Here is a 23,429-nt window from a genome sequence, read left to right as displayed (position 1 = left end):
CACTTAGCACTATCACATGGACCATCAGTGAAATCAGCCTTTTGTCCGTCTTCCATCGCTGATCTTCTAACAAGTTGAATAACAACCAATCCAATGGCCGAGCATATTCTGGGAGCTTTCAGGGAGCAGGCGGTACTACTAGTATATAAGGTGACCTAGGATTGGAGTATTGGTGGCACCTCAGGCATTCCTAGTGCACCATGCAGAATTAGGAAGTACAGATTGGCTGTGTAGTCTGCATAAGCATTTGCCCAATCTGCCTTCATATATGCTGCTGAGTTTGAAGTGAATGGGGCTTTACTGGGTTTGACTAGTTCCAGCAGAATGAAGCCGGAAACGCGAGGCGGGATTTCCCCTCTCAGGCACTCGTGGTAAAATAGGGTCCAGCAGCAGAGGGTCCCCAACTTCCCTGGCTGTGCATCCACCTAGAATGACTGTATAATGAGCCTATGATGTAGACTGCTGCTGCTCTTCTGGTAGCATCCTCATGGAGCCGGAGACCATTGCACTTGCCGTCCGTGAACATAAAATGCTTTTCCTGCTACCTTCTGTACATCTTCAAGCCTCCCAGCACCATCCTGTCCTCCAGCTGCCACATAGAAGGTGCAAGTCTGAGGGCATGCCTGTGGAGGAGGGAGTTTGCAGAGGAAGTGGGAACAGTGGCATAACTTCCCAAATAGTCAGGGTTTGTGTGTTCCACACCAAAGAAGATCTCATTGTAGAAAGCTGTACTCCTCTGCTTGATAGAACTTAATTACAACATTTCCCAAATTAAGAAAAATAAACATATCAAAGAAAAATGATCATGAAATGGCCAATGGTGTGTTATAAAGGGGTCTTCATCAGAGCAGCTTAAATGTGTTTGTGGGGAGAGTGCTATACATTCTGAATATAAATTATTGGTAGGGTTAGAAACTCCCCCGTAGTAGCGTGCGTGTTGCGAACAAAACCTCGGTTCCTCATGCTTCATTGGTCAACAATTTATAAATGTTAAATGCTGCATTCTGTTCATTTCTGTGCATTAATAAAGAGACATGATATCTGTGTAATCCTCATTAGTAGAAGGTCAGAACTGCATTTCACCTGCAGTGGCAGCGCTGACGGCTGCATGCCTGTTAGTGCTTCAAAAGGTAATCACAACTGTGGTCCCTCAGCTAAATATGGATGTGTTTGTGTCCCATTGTGAGACACACGCCATGTTATGTACAAGGCGATGAGCGCACATTCACCAGATGTGCCACAAAACAGAATGCACCAGAATATCGCAAAGTTTTAATGTAACTCCACAGAATTCAGCAAAGTGAAACTCTGCGATTTCCAGCAATCCCTAGTTTTTATATTTACCTCGTGTACCACCTCATAAAGGCTTTCTTGTGGTTTACCCCAAGTTCTTTTTAGCTAAGATTAGTAATTTTCTTTGAGATAGTCCCATTTGATGTTGAGTCTGCCCTGGTAGTATCATCGTACCTGGGTGGCATGAGCTGGCTTATGATGATGTCACATCACATGAGTGAACCCACCTCATCCAGTTCTTGGAATTGCCCAGTATTGGAGTAGGAACGTAGTATAGGTATACAAAAATCTCTGGAGAGACATAAATAAACACAGATGTGCCTATCCAATTCGCTACTGTGTCAACATGTGATGTAATATATTACCAGAGGCAGACACAGGGTCCATTTAGGCCTCTTTCTGTTTCTCGTTGATAATGATGCTAACTATAACTACCCAGTGGCAAACTACTCTGCGTACTATATGTATCCTAATGCATTACACACTAAACTTTGTAGAAATACCACACCCCTCAGTGTAGTCCTACTTAGTGCTAGTAGCCATCAAAATTATCTGATCAAAACATCCTGAATGAATAAAGCAAGAGAAACTGTAGTGAGGATGAAATATTTAAATACAAAGCAATGGAATCATTTGGCTGGTTCTTCTACCAAGGTTATACTAGGCAGTTCATTACCCATTCAGTAGAAAAATGCTACATAATGTAACAGAATGCTACAACTTAAAAATAAGAAGGAGAAAAACCAGAAAGACTCTATGAGATTCATGTCCAGATTTGATGAGGGACACAACTATGTTCAGAAATGTCTAAACAAACATTCTTACCTGCTAAAAAAAAAGCTATTAAAAACAACTCTACAACTAAAACACAACTCTACAACTAAAAAGTAAGTCTACTCTCTGAGATGCCATATGAGGCAAAATAATCATTTTCTTTAAAAGGTAAATCAAACTCAAGAACATTCTTTGCCATCCTGGAGTCAGGGACTAACACATTACACACACAAATTTCTTTATATAAGACAATGTTTTTGCAGGTGAGAACTCTGTTCTATCTATGAACTAAGAAGCATCAAAATAAACAATTTGACCTTTAAAAAGTTACTTGCTTTTCAATCTGTGACTGGCTAAACCGCAAATGTCTCTGTGATGCCCATGCCAGTTGGTGTATTTAATAATAATAATAAGTATTATAATAATGTAGGATTCTGGCAGTTGACCTGAAAAGTTCAAGAATGTGCTTATAATGGCCGTCACAGATATTGAAGCATATTTATCCACATCTGTACTTGGTTTTATTATGCCTACAAAATGCATATCAATATCATTGATACTGACTATGTACCAAGCTTTGTAAATGCCGCATGATCTTGATGGCCACTGTGAACCAGTGGGACAGACTTTTACTAGGAAGAATGAACACATTGCATGTGCTAAAAATTTCAAGAAATATCATTTGGTAAGCCACATGTGATATGGTTGTAAGAGGTTGTCTTCATATATTTTATGGCAGAAAATATGGAAAGTGTTTATGGTTCATGTGAAACTATATATCCATATAAGCATGCTCATGAAATTCTGATAATCTAAGCAATATCAATGTCGAGGTCCTCTATCAGGAATCTTTAATTCTGCATCTTTTATTAAGCTAGATGACAATACATATTACCAATATGGTCGTTCAGTTTTGGCAGTGATTTGTATTCTGCCTTCTGAAACATAGCAATCAACTAGTGCCCTGTACTATGAATACAACTGACTTTCAAATGCATGACTGATGTTTATAATATCACATAATGGTCCTCATGTACAAAGAATCCATTAAGGAACTGTAAACTGTGACGAATAACAAGTCATAAATTGCGATTACTTAAATAGAATGTACAAAATGGATTTGTTAGAAGTGGTCGCAATTTGCGCATCAACTTCTAAAAAATCCATTGATATTTTGGAACCAACCTATGTATTAATATGTTGGTTCTCAAAATACTGAGTTATACTGGTTTCCAATTCAACCTATCTCATTAGTATGCATGAGGTAGGCCCTACATTGTGACCCATGAACATTGGCTACATTCACAGGTATGGTGTCCTACTGGGGTCAGCAGAACAACATAGTCTGTAATTTCTTCTAATTAAACCAATCATTTTTAAAAAGAGAATGCAGCCCATTTTCCTTAACCACTTCGGTGCTCATGACGGCTCCTGGCCGTCATGAGTCACAGTAGGCGTGTGCTCATGATTGCCGGGAGCCGTCAGAACGTTGCCTGTGCGGGAGAATTAATTAGTGGGCGGAGTTCTGACGGCTCTCGGCCGTCATGAGCACATACTCACCGTGATTTATGATGGCTGGGAGCCATCATGAGCACCGTAGCGCCACTACCACCCCCTAGACCCCGCACCGCGGCGAAATTCGTGCCACGGCAAAGGGGTTAAAGGCAAATGGGATGCATCAAAAACAAAGAAAACTTTGTAAAATTCAGTTTCAAGGGAGGCAGCAGACGGATCAATGTAAATGTACAGGAATTTATATAGTGCAAATCACCAAGCGGTTTCTAAGCGCTTGCTTAGGGAACCCGTCCTGGTATTCCCCTGTGAGATAACCCCGGCAGGGTATCCGCAAGGTGAAAGCCAGGCATCCCGCCGCGAGGGGCCGTTGTGGAGATTAAGCAAGCTATTGCCCAGAGTCGCAGAGTGTGAACCCGTGAATCGAGTAGGCACCGGAGAGAGAATTGTCGAATCCATGGACATTTTAGGACTCAAGACCCGGCCGAGCCGGGAATTGAACCCTGGTCCCGGGCTGACCTCTGCTTCCAGGTCTGCATCCTCTAACCAGTGAGCCACACTTCTCCACTCAATAAGTAGGTCCAAAAAGGGGAGACACTCTTTGCTGTACTAGCAAGTAAATCTCAGGAAAGGGTTGAGTGTGTTCAACTACTGGTAAAAAACAATAATAGAGGAACTGTCACCACTACAGATGATGAAAATGTCGTCAATGTAGCACTTCCACATATCTATGTGGGAGCAGTATGGGTTGTCAGGCACAAGGACATGTTCGGTCTAAAGAGTGCACTATAATGAGTGGGTAATTTGTAATATACTGACTTCTGTTGCACTGCTTGTCATGCTTGTTTTCACTATGTTGGTTTGAATTCCTGACATTTCTGAAACTGTTCAGTATGTATGTGGACTATGATGTTTGTCTCATGCCATTTTTGAATTGCATTGCAATGAGCAATCTTACCCCACAATACTTGAAAATTCTGGTTCTAATAATACATACAACTCATCCCTAAGTTTGTTTTGGGTGGCCCCCAGTGATATCAAACTTAAAGCCTTCCTTCACTCACCTACACATATCGCTGCTCTGTTAGAGTAGCAATTACACTTGCCAGACTTTGCTGTGTCTTTCAAAAACACACTGCCTTCTGGTAGGCAGACAAGGAGTAGGTCAACGCTGAATCAGGAAGCTAGAAATCTTTTGTTCCACAGCTAGTCTGGTCTCTGCCATCACCTAAAGAGACAGAGGCTTACCAAACTTAGGTTGGGTTTCAGAGGTCCTCAGGTATACGTTTCCTGTGAGGATATGGTTATATGATTGGGGTACCTTTCACTAATGTTACATACATTTTCCCCAACCACAAGTAGGTTAGGTTTCATTTTACACTTTAGGCAAGACACATGTTGACCTACACACACACTTCTTTATGAGCTGGATAGGACCATTACTTCCACTTTCAGCAACTCATTGCCTTTTTATCATTACAAGACAATACAATGTAATTCAGTCTCTCTTAGCTAATTTTAATACCACTAATTCACATGACACCAATCTATACCTACAGTATCTCCACACTACACCTCACATCGGCATCTCTTGCTCACAAGACCTCCAGCAAAGACCTCCCTCGAGGGGGCCCATTGGGCATTGCAATGCCTGCCCGACGAGGAGCTGCTTGATGATGAAGCATGACACTCACACAGGTGTGTGAGGGCTCTTGCTTCTGAGCAATCCCCTGATCTATGTCTCAGTTTTCCTGACCTAGATCCTCCCGTCCTTCCCTCACTATAGGAAATGCATACTTTTTGCATTATGTACATTTTGTATTACTTTGAAACTTCATGTTTTACATTTAAAATATACCGTTTTAGCCTTAGAATACCTTGTATCTGTTTAGTTTCTTCCCTCTTTCTGTTTTGGATCTCTTTTTCTTTAGATAGGCAGACACAAAGGGCAACTGGAATGTTAAAAGTTTATTTTTCATAGGCCTATTTATAGACTATTTGTCAGAGTAGGTCTCAAAGGTAACCTCTCGAATATCCAAAGAGATTGGAGTAGATGCCTCACTCACTTATCGCAACATGCTTCATCATCGGCTCCTATCCACACCCTGGTAGGATGATACCACCAGGGCAGACTCAACCAAGATTTTGTGTTAGGAGTTCTTAAATAAAATCTGACTGGATAAGCAGGGATTCAGATGACATTTTGCTGTTAAAAATGTCTACAGGTATACCCAAAGGGTTTCTTTATTCATTGGGTACCTGGGGTAGGTATAACAATTGTTCAAACTTTTTTTATCGAATGTAATCGTTCAATTAAACCTTTTGTAACTGTGCCAACATGTTTTGGCCCACACAAGGAGCCCAATCAGGTCTGGGGCCTTCGTCAGGGCTTAATGTGTCTGTCCCTACCTTCTAAGGCATGCTCTCCATGTGCATTTATGGAGCCTAAGGCTGTCTTGTTACCTCTTTTTCATAGTGATTTCCTCTGATTTGATTTGTTCCTGGTCATGTGATCACTGGAAGGTGGTGCAGGCCTATAGTCACACATTCGTCAAAGCCACAGCACCGAGGGAGTACCTGCTGTGTCCTCTCCAACCGCGTAGTCTTCCCTGTAAATGACTTTTAGGGTAGACCGTACCTTGAGCCTTATGCCAGGGCCTGAGTTGAGGTTTACGCCGATGTCTGTGGGTAAGTTGCACCCTCAGCTTTTGGCTTTGTTTTTGACCGGGTGGCACATAACTTTTCCAATTATGTTACAGAGGAAAGAAGTGGAAAGGGGTCTATGGCATGGGTGCCAAAGCCAGGGGGCAAAACTCAATAGAGTGTCTGAACCTGGTGACTTTTGTAAATTAGAGCTTTCTAAGATTGACCTACCCATTGCATGTTATTTAAAGATTTACACGTTTCCTTACAGGTGACCGCCAGTGAATACCCTTTCCTCTACCATTTGAACTTTAAAAGGAACACTGGAAACTTTTGTATATGGTATACATTTCTCAAAATGTTGTATTTCAGCACAAATATAGAATAAGCACTATCACTTTAGTGGCTCAGTGCCATCTTGGTTGGGAAGGTCAGAGTGGTTGTAAGAGCCTATGGGCTGGAGCTGAGTGGTGAAACCAAGGAGCAGTCTTCCTCCATTCTCTTATTTTTAGCCTTGCTTGCTTTTGTAGCTCTCTTACACTTTCTTTTGTTTGGCCTTGTTACTACCTGCTGCCGTACTCTCCCCGATCTCATAGTGATCTAAGTTTGCCGTCTTTCGATGCTTTTGGCTTTATTCTGTCTCGTGGCTTGCTGCTGTTTACCTCCGCCGTTCGTCTCTTTCTGCTTTCCGCCTCAATCCAAGTTCATGCACTGGTGCAAGTTGAGGGGGTGCGGGCGTAGCTCCCAATACTGAGTCCGCCGTGTGAAGGTGTTTTGTTGAGGAGGGAAGGAGGGCAGCGGCGAGGTAGCAGGCTATAGAGCAGGCACAACCTGTACCGGATTCGTTCCAGCCCCTTCTGATCCTGCCTCCACAGACACCAACCACCTACCAAACATTTTCACCGAACTCATCTTTCTAAGGGACTCTAGGGTGGGGCTGTGTTCAAGCAATGACTGGATAAGTGGTCTCCCACCCCCTTTCCAACCTAAGATACTCCAACAACAAAACACAGAATGCAGGTGGCTCACAACTACCAGCGAGGGCATAGGCAAGAAGAAAGAAGAAGGAAGGGGGGAGCAAAGGAACAGATGAATGGAGACCAGCTGGACTAGGACCCTGTCACCAGCAAGAACCAGCAAGGCCCACATACCACATAAGAAGCACAGGCATGGATCATGAGGCACCAGGGCAGGTCAAAAGCAATAACACAGCAATGACAGTGAGCGATAAAGAAAAAGGCTACAACCCCTAAGAGTATCCCCCTGAGAAAGGCATAAAAAAAGGCTCATGAGTCATAAGAGCAAGGAAGAGAGCTATGCTCAAGAAGCACAGATGTGGGTACAACCTAACAATACCACAAGCTCAAAAGAAGAGGTAGGGCTCCCAGAGATCCCCCAATAAATTGAGTCATGGTCAAAAACGACAACCGGGGTGAATACATCACCTATGCTAGAGTTGCCTTCAGTTCTTCCAGCCACACCTAAGGCTACCGAGGGAATCAATGACCCCAGCAACTCAGTAGTCTTCAGGGATGGGACACAGTCTTCCAAAGTGTTAAAAATTGCAATTGCAGAGCCATCTGTAGAATCAGCTTAGGAACAGACATACCTCCAGATTCTCTGGAAAACCTCTCAATCCCAAACCACCAATAAAAAGCAAGGGTCAAACACACCAAAAATGCAGGAACTGGATCTGGAGATATCTTATTTCACAACAGAGGAATGGGAAGAGCTGGTAGCCTCGTACACCCAGCTTTCTCCAGATGTTTCACAAGGAAAAACCAGCTAGTCACCCGAACCCAACATCAAACAAGACAAAATGCATGAGAAGGATAACATCTAGACCTCACTACTGAATACCGTGCAAATGTCTGTAAACGCTATGCAATACCAATCTGGCAAAATGGACATTCAAGTGTCGGTTCTAAACTCACTTTCTGTCTTTGTCGCAAATATTGACACCAAACTGGCAGACCTCAACAACCTGATCAGAAGGGGCAAAATAACCTACCCAGTCCAGCTGCACCTGTGTAACATTCGTAGACAAATTGTCAACTCTGACATCAGTAATGGGCCACCTACTAGCCAATATAAAGGAGGCAATCACTAATCAACCAGCTAAAACATTGACCTCCTCACCAAACATAGAACCGCCTGTCTTAAAGCTAGCTGACAGTCCAAACTTGGAATCTGAACAGACTTATGAAGAAATCAAACCAATGGAGGAAGAAACCAATGAGTTAGTCCCTCAAGGGGAGCCAAACACTCCAATGGGGGGTCCTACACAGCAACTTTCCACAGGGAAACCCTTTGAAGGAAGAAAACAGAAGAGAAAAGGTCAGAAAAGAAAACAGATCCAACAGTATACTTCACCATGGCCAGAATCAAACTCCTGGCAATATATTGCAGGGAGACTTAAGGAATACTGCAATCCCAGGAGAGTCACAGAATAAACCCAGTCATGAGATGGCAGGGAATGCTACTGTGGAAGGATGGCTAGCCCCCAGGGGGGCGGACCCCTCACAAGAATCAACTAACACCGACACAAACCCCAAGGATGAATCTCAAGAGGGAGAATCAAATACACACTGGGAACTAGATGTAACCATTGGACCTGGCACAGATCCAGTACCGTCTGCCACAATCATTAACCATTGTGTTTCATCCTGAATACAAATCCAAAGGCCAGGCAGATATATTAAACAGGGGAAACATCTTACGGCTCCTAACGTCAACCAATAGTTTGAAGGACTTAAGTTCCCACTATCTGGAATCAATAGAATTTGTGGAGTCAACAGACCATCCAGGAATCGAAGCAACCTTTGCCAGATGTTGCCAAAAGGATCCTGAAAGAGCAAGTACAACTTAATGCCTGGAGCATCAAAGTGTTGTCAAATCAAGATAACTGGAACCCTTGCTAGTCTAACCCAAGATCCAACCTGAATCCCGCCAGGATCAGTTCAATGTTTGATCATTCTCAGAGCTGCGGGGAGCTAGTAACACATCCCCCATGAGAAAATAGATCACTCTGCAGCCTGGCTTTAGGGCAAATAAAACAGAATCCTCAGCTTCACAAGAGTGGGGATGGCTATCCAGGAAAATAAACAGCAGGAGCCACAACCCCTGACAAAACTCAACAACTACACCCGATACAGAAAGTACTTTGAATCTCTGCTCCTGTAACATAAACGGCATGTGAAATAAGACCACAGAGCCAGAGTTGCAATTATACCTTCAAAAGTTTGATATCATTTCTGTACAAGAGACCTGGTCTGATCAACCAACTCACTTACAATGATTTTATTTACACCACCTACCTGCCATCAAAAGTACTACATTTGACCACCGTAAAAGAGGTCTTACAACTTAAGGAGCATCTATACAGTCGGAGCACTGCCTATTAAACTAGCGCCCCCAATGCAATACAAGTTGTTAGAATAATGACACAAGGGGTGAAGAAAAACCAATCTCTCGTACTAACAGGATTTACAATGCAACGGTCTCGCCTTTGCAAAAGTTAGAGCTATTGGCATTGTAAATGACAAACTTTTTATTTATGTCTTGGTTTTGAAAACAGATAAATAAATGGCATTGTCAATTACAATGCCAATAGCTTAATCTCTCGCAATGCGAGACCTATTGCATTTGCACACAAACACACACAGAGAGCCACACACACACACAGACACACACACACACAGAGCCACACACACATAGAGCCACACACACAGAGCCACATGCACACATATAGGTCATGAAACTTAGTACACCCTGGTGAGAGTAACTCATTCCACTGCGCACTGACCACTGGAGACTTGAAGGCCTCATTAAAACAGTCATCAGAGCTTCTGAGAGAAGTACCCTCACACATCGAACCCATATATGAGGTTCCCTGTGCGTTTTAGGTGGTGGGTTTCAAGCCTTCAAATCTTTGAGATATGTTAGACTCTCATCGGCCTGGGCTCTAACTCACTGAGTTATCTCTCCTTGTACCCTTGTATCTGTGATCTCTGAGAAACCAAGGCTTCGGCATCATATCTAACCTGGTACATTGTAGGGCTTTGTCTGGCACCGTTCCCAGATTAGTGGCTCAAAGGTTCCTGAAGAAGGATGGGTAGAGATGAACCCTAAAACACAGGTTGACAGTGCCCAGGAGATTCATATCTTTTCCCTTGTGCTTTCTTCTGCTTTTTTGAAGAGCTCCTTCATTGAACTGCCGCCATGTTCCATTGCGTACGTTAAAAAACATTATTTCTACAGCCTCCTACTCTAACTTCTCATTCAATTTATTGGATGTGACCATTTGTGTCACTCAATAAGTAAGTTTAAAACCTTCGACCTGGAGTGAGCCTTGTCAGCTTGACCTTGAGTCCCTTGGAAGGTCAAGTCTTCAGGTAGAGTAACTTGGTTGTTCAGCCGAAGTTTCGTCACCAGAAAGGACCATTCCACCAGACACATCTTGTGAACATTGATAGGAGACGTCTGTGGCATTTTGGGTGAGGCTTCCTCCCAGCCGTAGCGGCTTGTGACTCTCAGTAAGCAGGCCTTGGTAACGAAATGAGGCACCACAGAGCCACCACTGTAACTGTCCCCTACAGCTGAAGTTAGTACAAAAGGGGAGGTGGTAGTGGCCAGTCGGACAGGTATCAGCAGTGACTTAGAGGACAATGCTGACCTGAGAGCCCACCGCTGACAAAGGCCATTTCAGAATTGTAGGCACTTACCATGAAACATGCAGAGTAGGGTTTCTAGTGCACCATTGAATTGAACTGTAGATGTATGAGGCACTTCCTACCCCTGACAAGGAGTCGAAGCACTCTGTGGATGGGTTGTGGAGCCCAGAGTTAGTCTGTAGTGTTGTATTTAGTCATCTATTGTGCAATATTATCGAAGTTGGTCACTCATGTGTTGTGCACAATTCTCATTCTAGGAGGGAGTTTGGAAGTGTTGTTATTAATGCAGATGCTTTAGCTATGTTTCGGTTTGGATTATTAATTGTGTCTCTGTGTATTTTTTTGTGTGCAGATTTATATAGCGCGGACTCGAACCATAAGTATTGGAGCGCATTATATGAGTACCAGTTACATTACACAAGGTCACATTCATTTTGTTAGTCACGGGGAGATTAAGTTATTTCCCAGAATCACAGGATGTTGAGCTGACACCGAGACTCAAACCCGGCCCACCCAGCTCCAAAGTTGGCAGCTCTGGCAGTATGGCCACAACCTCTCCCGGAGAGGGACTGGAGGGATGGTGAGCCATCACAACCCTCTCTGTGCGTGTCACCCCTCTTGTGCACACGGTGACAGACAGGCACCGCACAGGCAATGCCCTGTCATATCTCAGTCGTCACTGTCAGCCTCAGGCATTTGTTGCATTACTCGTTACTCTGGGGCAGCAGACAGGGCCGCCCTTCAGCTGAGCTCCTGCCTGCTCCATCACTCGAGTCTCATGGATTTGTGGATCCCACTGCACCTCAATCCCCCCCTCCCCGCAGAGTTCCGTGAATGATCATTTGCAGGCTTCAGTGTCCCCGCAAGGCCTTGATATGCATCAGCGAGAGCCCCTGAAGGGCGGAGTACTAATATATCATGGTTAAGACATTTTACAGGCCACGTCATCGCCGTCTCATGCTTTCTGTGTGCCCTTCACTCGGGCAGGCAGGACATCGAATGAACACATCTGTCCCTGTCACGCGTGTTGTTAATGACACAAACTCTGTAACCGCACACCCCTTGCACCCCATTCCCTTGTTATAATTATATCTCTCATTCTACTATGTTGGTTCTTCAACATTCGATTGCAGAAAAGTTAATGCAAATAAAAATGGAGCTATAGGAGTAATGCTGTGGTTGTGTTTTTTTCCTTAAAAAAATAATAATTTAGGCACTTCTAGTCAAACAACCACGTTATATCTCTCATTCTACTATGTCGGCTCTTCAACATTCGATTGCGGAAATGTTAATGCAAATAAAAATGGAGCTATAGGAGTAACGCTGTGTTTGTGTTTAAAAAAAAATAAAATAATAATTTTGGCATTTCTAGTCAAACAACCACGTTATATTATTGTATGTTACCAGCGGCGTGTACCACGCACCATTGAGTTTGGTCGTACACTGCTGCGCGTGGTTGCACCCCAAAGCAAGCATTGGCCCGTCCCGCTGGTTGGACTCAGGGTGGACTAATGCCAAAAACATGAGAGATGAAAAGCACAAGGACTGTGCACGGGTGATTGAGGGTCTCGAGGATGCCTGTGATTGATTGTCTGCACCCGGTGATAGTGGCATCAAGGGTGCGTCCTTGGAGAGCCAATGAAACATACACGCGTCGTACAAAAACCTGCCACGGGACATACAGCGCATCTCAGGGCGGAGGCTTTGAGGAGCTTTAGTGCTGTAATAGACTCAGAACCCCAAAACAAACTATAATAGACAAGCAAGGCCAAGATCCCTACCATGCGTTGCACAACTGCAGTGTACAAGGTAAAGCACGAATACTTACATGGTTCAGTCAAATAAAGTGAAATAAACTTTGATGGATAAATAACTTGGCTTAATTAGCAACTACTTTTTAGAATAATTTTCCTTATCCTTCCCCATGTTTTAGATGTGTTTTTACTTTATTTTAATGTACGTCCTTGTTTTTTAAAAACACACTCTTTGAATAACTATACAGGCCATACTTTTGGACAGGGCTGAAAAAGTGAATGTTTCCTTAGGTTCTCTGCTATATGAACAAATGATGCCATTTGTCTCTAAGTCCCGTCCTTTTCATACTGGGGGGCGTGTTTCCTAGGATGTAAACAACAGTCAAAAACATGCCCCCCCAGTCTGAAAAGGACAGGGCTTGGAGACAAATGGTTCTTCTTTCGATCTAAGCCTCGTCCTTTTGCGATTGGGGGGCGTGTTTTTGACTGAGAACGTCACTAGGAGAACAAAACTAAAAAACACGCCCCCCCAATCCGAAAAGGACGGGGCTTAGATGGAGAGTATGACGACACTGAGACCTCTTCTCCAATACCGGGCTGCCGTTTAGGAGGCCAGCCAATGGAGAAGAGGGGCGGGGTTAACCCTCGCTACTCAGAGTCCTTAAATCTCTCGAGCGAGACTGCGCATGTGCGCAGCCTACGCCACGCGAGACCTAATAAAGGATACCTACATCCACGTGATAAGATCTGGGGCATTACCCAGATTGGAGGAGAAATGTTCAAAATACTAACGGATGAACAAACCAAAAACTTCATAATCACTGGTGACTTCAACATACACATGCTGGCCACAACAGGTGATGATAATCACACAGAAGATCACCTCCTAACATGGAAGATACCAGCACAGGAAGGAAACAACTGGGCAAGACACATCAAGCTAGCATAGACATTTCTTGGGATCCTAGAACAGCTGATCTTCTGCGCACTAAACGGTCGATTTCCGGGAGACCACCCGTTAGGTGCAACATTCCACAACACGGTGACAAGTACAACAATTGCTTACACTTTCATCTCCCTTCCACTGCTTGGTAAAGTAGTGGACTACCACGTAGGAGCCTTGGACTACAGCAATCACCTGCCACAAGAAACTACAATAAAAATGAAGGTCCCTACACCATCACTGCCAGTAAATGCATAATGCCCAGTTCACACTACTAACAATAAAAGATTCAAATGTAAAACTCACGACCCAGAAAGGCTCCTGGCCTTAGCAAAAAAAACTCTTTTCAGAAACTCAAACTGCAGAACCTAATACACTTACAAGCTGGGAGAGCTTTACAAAAGCACCAGGAAATGCATAGACAGTGAAAAAGGAACAACAAAACAGGAGAACAACCCTCCCCAAGTCTGACGTCCCTGCCACTGCAAAAAATGTACAAGTAAAACACACTTAAGAAAGCCATAAACCAAGCCCTCCGGAAACTAAAAAGTTGTGGCAAGGATGTCACAGCTCTAAATGAACGGAGGCAAATAAAAGCTACTTGCAAAAGACTAATCTGGTGGCTCAAAAAAGAAGCAGATGAGTGCTTGTGGGCCAAACTCTTGTATGACATCAAGATTAATACGTTGCTCACAATTTTGGCAAACAATCAACACCTTTTCTAACCCATCGATTCATGACATTAACTCATATCTGACAGAAGAGGCTTGGACAACCTTTCTCCAATCTGACTGTACCTCGGACCCAGCTCAACACAAACACAAACCTGGCTTCAAAAAGAACCTTTCAGCCCATTGGTTAATTCAATATCTATCAATAACAACCACATTCGTAAATGAAAACTTAAGAGGGCACACTGGGTTTTAACAGGATCCGCCAATCCTGTTCAAACTTGACCAAGAATATTGGGCTGAAGCACTGAAACCAGTCTTTGAAAGAATACTACAAACATCCTCAATTCCAGCATCACAGAGGGACTCCATCCTTTCCTCAATATACAAAAAGGGCAACAGGAATGATCCAAAAAACTACAGGTTAGTAGCTCTGTTAGACAACAATGCCAAATACTATGCCGGGCTAATCCTGCATGAACTAACAAACTGTGGTACAGAAAACACTGTAATTCCACTAAATCAAGCAGGCTTTTGCAGGCACATGGGGACCATTACTAATATTCGAACCCTCTCACTGATGCTTGATGGCACAATTGAAGCCAAATAACCTCTGTATGCATGCTTTATCGATTACAGCTCAGCATTTGACCATATCAACAGAAACATACTCTAGCAAAAGCTCTCAAAGTGGAATATCCCACCTTTACTCTTAAAGCAGCTAGTCCTCTTACACTCAAACAAGTTGGTGCAATAAAAATGGGTGCAGGAGACTATCTGACAAGGAAGATCCCAATGACAACAGGGCTGACACAGGGCTGTGTGTTAGCTCTAACACTGTTTAACTTCCTTATGTCAGATCTATCAACCAGACTGGACGAATGTCACTCACACGCCCCGAAGATGGGGTGCTTGGCCCTCTCAAACTACTATATGCGGATGGCCTCATACTTATCAGCGGAACTCTAATCAGCCTTCAACGTTTGCTTCATGCAACATTTAGCTACTCAGAAATAAACGGACTGAACATCAATCGGAAAAAACAAAGATCATGAGTGTGAATTTGCGGCGAGTAAAGTACCTTACCGCTGGCATTTGGCAACTCAACAGCTGGAAGTCATGCATTAGTATAAATACTTGGGAGTTATTATTGACAACAAAGGAAATGTTGCTGCCCAAAGAGATGCCATAATAAGGAGGGAGACAGCAACAGCCGTGACACTAAGAAATGTAAAACTCAAGATCTCCAACAAAAGCTTCTCCTCACTGACTCAGGTGATTCAGGCACAACGTATTCTGTCTATCACCTACAGAACCGAGGCTATGAGACGTAGAGATGCAGATACGCTGAACAGCACTATATCGAGAGCATTACAAATTTTCTTTGGTCTTCCCAGATACATATCCCCCACACAACTGAGACTAGAATTTGATATTCAGAGGGAAGAGCTAGCCCGTAAAGGAGCATATATCAAAAGTTGGTATAAGATTAAAAAGGGGGATCCAGGGACCCTAAACACCACACTATGGAAAGAACTGCAAGCCAAGGAGGCAAGCCTTGCCAGACGCTACCTAGAAGACTCCCTAGAGCAATTAGGTCTATGAGGTCTCTAGGAGACACCTGGGTCAAGCGAGAGCTTTAAAAAGCTAGTTAACAAAACCATCAAAAGAGGCTTCCTATTCGAGGACCAAGCAACCTTTTCAGATAGAGCACATGGCTAAGGCCATGCCTCAACCGTATCAGCATATCGGCTTCGCCAAAGCCACCAAGGAGAAATTCCGAAAGCTCTGCCTAGGTATACTACCATCGGTACTTCATCTACCACCGTGGCTATGCACGCTAACTCCATCAACTTGCTGACTCTGTGGCGAAGGAAAGGAAGACTTCCACACATGCACTGTATAAGCAGGGAAGTACTAAGTGAGTGGAGAGTATTACTCAGACCACTCTTTAATAGCAAAGAAATATATTCATGCAGACAAGCGGAGAAAGCAAATTTCTCTGGAGAGGATGTCAAGCTGAGTTGCCGCCTGGTCAACTTCCTGCGTATAACAGAAAGAAAGATAAAATATAAAATAAAATAACATAAGGCTTAATAGTAGAAGGACTGAGCAATCTTCAGGAAGAACATAAAGGACAGGGCCATCCATACAAACACCAACACAGTCATGACTCCTATCGAATGCACTACCCTTTAGCATATAATAGAATGGGCCAATCCAGCAACCACCCAAACTAAATGGCTGCTTATCCCGAGTCTGCATTTCAATTACACAAGCTGCACCTGCAAACCCAACAACTACTATTTTGTACATATAGTATGCCATCATTCTTGTTTCTATTGACCGGGATCAGGGGCCACAATACCTTGGCGACTCCAAAAAATCGTAATCTTGTACCATTCATTTTAAAATTTCTTCTATGTAAACTATTACTACCGTAACCTAGCAGGAGCCTGGTTACTCCACAAATCTTAACCTTGCATTAGAAATGTTTAATATTTCCGCCCCGTTTTCTTTAAATGATTGCAACCATTTGAGGAAAATGAAATTTTGCCTGACCAAGATGCCCCCTTCGTGTACCCTATGTTACATGTATGTGCATGTCACCCATGCATATTTCTCTCAGTGGCCTGAATCACAAGGCCTCTGCAATCACGTCCTGCATTAGGATGCCAGTCATCAAGTCTCCCATGTAAGAAATATTAAGTTAGCATTTAAGGCCCATGTATTTGCATTGTGCACTTTGAAAATAAATCACGACAAACACTTTTTGTGGTTCAGTCTGAGCCACTTTCTGAATTAGGGTTTTCATGACTCCAGACACTCTGAGAGCTACAGTTACGTATCTCTGACCTCGCATACTTCTAGCTCAGCTGAAAGAAACCCAGCAAAGGGTGCCAAGACAGTGTTTTGCAAAATAGTTATCTGCCTGCTGTACAGAGTCACATTCCTGCCCAGTGAGGAAGGTAAACAGAACCCGTCCGCGGAAGATAGGGCCTAGCCTCTCTGTCTCCATTGAAGTAAATCACAGTGCTTGCATCCATAGAAAGCTCACAATGAACGAAGAAATATATGCTTTTTCTGATTCCTAGTGACGAGCAACCTTTGCTTCAGATAATACATCCCCTGACTTAAGATATCAGTTAGTACCAGACGTGCTGGTCGCCTTGACACTAAAGATCTCTCTACTAGACTGAAAGTCAGCTCTCCTCCCAGTTACACGTCAATTGCACGTCATGCTCAAATTGCGTGCACAAGTAGGGCAAAGTTCCAGCCTGCCATGTAACCCCTCCTCTATGTAGCCACCCACCTGCCACCCACCTGTGACTCATCAAGTGTACACCCTCATGCACGCCCACATGCTCTTATCTCTTTCTTTCATGCTCTGCCTGGAGCGCTCCTCCCTATGTACAAGGAAAAATGTATATATGTGTTGTTCTCTGTAAATAATGTTAGAAGACCCTTCCTGAACCTTAGAGGTGATGGAACAGATTCTCCCTTAACTCGAGTTATTGGAATAAAGCCCTTTTAACTTGGACACCACGGACTCTCTGCCTCTCATTTGATACATGCTAATTGTAAATGCCTAGAAATTATGCCAGGGTAACATTTTATTTACCACACATTTTTATTAATCATGCAAACAAACAATGACTTACTCACTATCACTATAGGCCCTGATGAATGCCATGAAATCTCTTTCGAGGGTTATAGGCAGACACATGTTGACCTTCCTTAGTGACAGGATACATTTTTCCTGCAGTTTCCTGTTTTTCAATCCTGGCCCATGGATACACTAATAAAGTTCGTTGCCGACAATGCAGTCAGTTTTATCTCACAATTTATCTTTGTCAGTGCTCTGCTAATCCCACCACTGTGCTCATTATAGGGTATTTACTATACCTACTAAAAAAATATCAGCAGAGCCCTTCCTCTCAGTGAGGGACTTGAAGCCCGCACCGTTACTAGGCATCAGGGTGCGAGGAGGTTCCTGATGATGATGCAAGACACCTATGGTGGGTGAGGGAAATTGTCCTTTTAAAGGAATATTCCATCTGAGCTTATCTTTCTTTATTTTTTACTTTTCCTCACTGTGATCCTTCCATTTCTGCTTCTATTGTAGACCCAGGAGTTTTTTTGTGCTTCAAAAGTACTAAGTAATCTAGTGCAAACTGTTTGATTTTTTTGGAAAGAAACCATTATTGCTCATTTTGGTGGAAATGTTAAGTTGCTGCTATTTCACTTGTGCAATTCCATTTATATGATAGAGTATAGTGGCAAAACAATTTGCGCACTTAAATTGATTTCGTCTAGAGGTATTTGCATAAAGAAGAAGGATACTTGTATCACACCACTGTACTGTAAAACACTACTGTGATGGATTCTTACAATATCATGATGAACTGTAGCAAATACAGTTAAATAACTTTTTTGAACTGCTGAGAGTTTTTTATTGCCCTTTAATAAATCTGTGAACTTCTCTTCAATTCCAGAGGGATTTCCACCAGCGATCTTCTTCTTTATCAGGTCTCAAATGTTTTTCTTGAGATGTATCTTAAAGCAACACAAAAATAGCAGCCAATACAACAGGATAATACCTTTAAAGTGTGTTGCTATTTTAAAGCAATATAAATGGTATTTTGTGATCATAAATTGCCAGCTGAATCCTACTGGTCAAAAGGTTTAACTTGTCCCTAGAAACACAATCATGATCAAAAAGAACGTGCCAGACTCTAGGGGGTAGACTTACAAGCCCCTTGCACTGCCAGTACGTCACTTTTTGTGTTCTTGTAAATATGGCCCCTTTACATGCAGCACTTTGTGTGGAAATAGTTTTGCATGGGTGTTGCTGTGGGTGTTTGGCCACCTACATATGGCCCATAATTCTCTGTGTTGAGAGAGCCATGGGTGCAAGATATGTAACATGAAATTACTACCATTTATGATGATGGAGCACCAGTGTGTTATTGAACTTGTGTAACATTGAACTGGCTATCTTTTCAAAAACATTTTGTGCATTATCTAAAAATAAGATATCTTTGTTGAAAGGTGCTGGTGTTCTTGCTTTTTTTGCTATTTGTTAAATTATGTAGATATCTATGCCAATCCTTTATAGTCTTTTATGAATGGTCATACAATAACATTTTCTCATTTGCTCAAAATTTGGCTAGATGATATACACAAGTTAAAGCTTTTGACCAGTGAAAATCACCTGATGATTTATGAAAACGAAATGCTATTTTTATTGCTTTAAGAAAGCAATCGCTTTAAAGGTATTATTGTACTGCACTGGCTGGTGTGTTTGTGTTGTAATAAAGCATATTTCAAGAAAGTCATTTGAGATCTGACAAAGAAGAATATCTCTACTGAAAATCCCACTGGATTTGAGGAAAGGTCAAAGATTTTTGAATGGGTGATAAAAAGTGCCTCAGAGGATCAAAAAAGTTATTTTTCTGTATTTGCTATAATTCATCGTGTTATTGTATGAAGTTGTTGCAGTAGAAAAAACGGAATCTTGTTCTTTCTCTTACATATACAAAAACACCACAAATAGGCAAAAACAATAAAGACTTGTACACTTTCTAGCTCAATTTTCCCTATGACACAAATTAGAATTGCAGGAGTGAAATACCAGCAACTAAATATTTCGCCAAAATTGCCAATAATGCTTAGTTTCCAACATTGTCAATGAAAGGTTTTGCATTGGATTACTTAGTACTTAACAAAAGTATAATTGGCGTAAAAAGGAAAATATTTCAAGCAATGCTTCTTTTTATTTCTTGGCACAGGTGTGGTATCACTAGAGCAGGAAAATGCTTACTGTACTAATTCATAACTAATTTCTAATTTTAACAGAACATTCTGGTAAGCTATCTCACTACTAAAGTCCAACAGCTGTTATTAATTAACACAATTCAATAGGTATTTAAAGGTGCAAATAAAAATCTAGCATTCCATAATTACCAACAATGGAGTAAAAAATGCTCAATTGTTCTCAATCCTTAGGAGTATATTTGAAAGGATGGCAATAATGTCCCCCTAAAATGTTTCGTGCAATAGGTGCAGTGGCACTGGGGCCCAGTGGGGTTAGAGGACTATTACCCCCTCTTATCACTGTAATTTACTAGTGGTAATGGACCACTCAACTTGCTTGCATTAAGGCAATAATCCTGCTGCTTTGTTGATGATCAGAGTAGTAGCACAATTTGGAATTCCAGCTGGAGATGAGAGAGTTCGCCTGCTGACACTAAACCCAATTACCAAGCTGGTCTCTGGACAAAAAAACCTTGTGTGAAGCCCACAAGGTAACTCCTCAATCAACTTGTTTGCTTGTCAGATCCCTCAGGAGGAGTCTCATTGTGATTCCAGTTGGGAACTCCCGAGTACCTACAAAAGAAGAAGAATACAGGTACAAAGTCTAAGGAAGGTGCAAATGCACACTCAAGGCTGAAGGTCATTCCGCTTCTTCAACACAGCCATTCAAATCCATGTTCATAAATCTCCAACTGAAATACATTGGTCAAAGAGTTTCATTTGTCACCATAAAACAACCAATTGTGAGCAAAAGGAAAATGTCAGATATCTGTATTTTTGTTGTATGACTCTTCATAAATGATTATAAATGACTGGTGCTCATATCTATATAATTTAACAACTACAGAAAAATGCAAGTGCACGAACACCCTTTATTATAGATATATGTTATTTTCGCTTGTTTCAGATAATGCTGTTTGAGAAAAGGAGAGTTTGTCCATGTATGCATTTGAGAAGTTCCATAGCTCATCCAACAGGTACAAGGGCACTTTACATTGAAAGAAATACATTGAATGTTAACATGCTCATTTTGGGACATGATTAGAGGAACAAGTTAATGAAACAGGTAGTCCATTGTATGCTAAATGCCCCCAATGGTCAGGGGTGATAACTTGGATCTTTTGACCATACCTGCAAAAAATAGTTCAATAAAACTGCATTGCTTTGAAGTACGCTTTATACAATCAATTTGTAAACTCTCCATTCCCCCATCATTTGCTGTAGCAGATATACCTCCTTCCTAGAAAACGTGGGAGTGCTGCATACACCTTCAACATCGAATGAAATAATTTATAAACTAGTATACTGCTTCTTTGTAGATTTAGTCACATTCAGATAGCCATGCACTCCCCAGGGTGAACAGAAGTGAACTCTAATATATGTAGTTGAATAATTTACTATAGGCAGGGTTGCTGGGATTATGGGGGCAGGGAGGATGAAAGTATGTGGCAGGGTTGGAGAAATTATGTGGCAAGAAAGGGCTAATTAAGCAGTGTAATGTGCCACACTAAGGGGCTCATTAGGATGGCGGACGGACTTGCGTCCGTCCGCCACCCTTGAGGAGGAGGGAACGTCCGCAGGGGCTGCGGCGTTCCCTCCGTGCTGATTAGGATGTGACCGCCAGGGTGGCGGTCACATCCTCTATTTTTAACATTGCGGCGGGTGCAGCTTCAAGCTGCACCCGCCGCAATGTTAAAAATGCATGTGTTACATTTACATGCACAAAGCGGCAGGCACCGCACGGTGCCTGCTGCTTTGTGTATGCAAATGCAGGGGGGTACCATAGGTACCCCCCATGTGCACCCCCCACCACCCATTCACCCAGGGGGCCCGCAACGGGCCCCCAAAGTGAATGTCCGTATGCTTTTCCATGGCGGAAAAGCCGCCGTGGAAAAGCATATTTACACCAACATCATAATATGGCGGACGGTGTCTCATAGACACCGCCTGCCATGTTATAGCTTTTCCGCCGCGGTCGGAAGCCGACCGCGGCGGAAAAGCGGCGGACGGAATTCCAGACCCACCAGCCATCCTAATTTGGCGGTGGGTCTTTGGAGTCTCCGCCGCGGTTTTTCCGCATCCTCCAGGCCGGCGGACACTTCCGCCGGCCCGGAGGATGCGGAAAAACCGCCATCCTAATGAGGCCCTAAGTGTTAGTATTACCTCATTCATTTGAAATTTTTACACATATTAAAACTATCCGGGCAAAGCTTTCAATTCACTAGCTCCGATTTGACACCAGAATATTCCAATAAGTAACAGAAAGGTGACCAGTTAGCCTTGCCACTGCGTTAGTGGTAACTTTTGATCTATTTGAGCTATAAACATTTTTTGCAGATGATGATGGATTATTTGTAAAATCTATAATTATGCAGAATACTCCACAGCCATATAATTCCCAAGGTCCTCACTTTAAACAATGGTATATGATGCAACTATTCTCAAGGAGTACATACCACAATCATAGTCTTTAAAACAGTCAGCATCTACCCTATTTTGAGATGCAGAATGTAATGATGAGGGATCGGGAGGAATATTCGGGCAAGCAGGAGTGACCCTTTTTGGGTGTAGTGTTGCATTTTACTGATCAAAGCACTTGAATATTTTGTGACTGAGTTCATGCGTGTGGAAGAGGGAGTAAACAGGCTTTCTGTCACTTTCTGGATTATAAGCCATTTGAGATAGAGTGAGTTGGCAAAGTCTAAACTGGAGTTCTTTTAAAATATTTGCTTATTGATTTCCAACTATACCAAGCACATCAATTTACATTTGTATCATTGTGTAAGCATATGTGTCATGTAATACACAATATTATATACTGCAGCACCATAACCAAATAAAGAAGCTCAGTGATATATCAAGATGTTATAGAACAGAGGAAAATATACATTCTTCTAGTATATAAGTTGTTAAACATTCAGCATAGCTCACAGCCCATTCCCTGGTTGTTAGTTGGTCCATGACAACACCTTATGTACAAAATACATCAGCACTCTTGCAAAGAATGGCCAGTAACATTACCCCTACACAGACTGATCCAACCAAACAGAATGCCATCATTACAGTAACACAATACAGCATAGTAATATTCTATGTGCTCGACATACAGAATTATACATGGGTAACAGTATATTACAGGGTTGTTTTTACTGAGGGGTTCTGATTGCCATCAAATAGACAATGAGGGTGAAGCTCAAGCTTTCTATGACTTCACTCAGAACCCCAAGATGAAAAACCTCTCTGTAATTCACTTTTTAGGGAAGGGGGCCACACCGCCTCTTCCTTTATTTAAAAATAATTTAAAAATGAAAAAATTCAAGGTTGGCCTCTGGGATGGGGTCCCGCTGAG

Source organism: Lissotriton helveticus, chromosome 10 (genome assembly GCF_964261635.1).
Source record: "Lissotriton helveticus chromosome 10, aLisHel1.1, whole genome shotgun sequence".
NCBI lineage: Eukaryota > Metazoa > Chordata > Amphibia > Caudata > Salamandridae > Lissotriton > Lissotriton helveticus.
The sequence above is the reverse complement of the archived record's forward strand: the minus strand, read 5'-3'. Positions refer to the sequence as shown.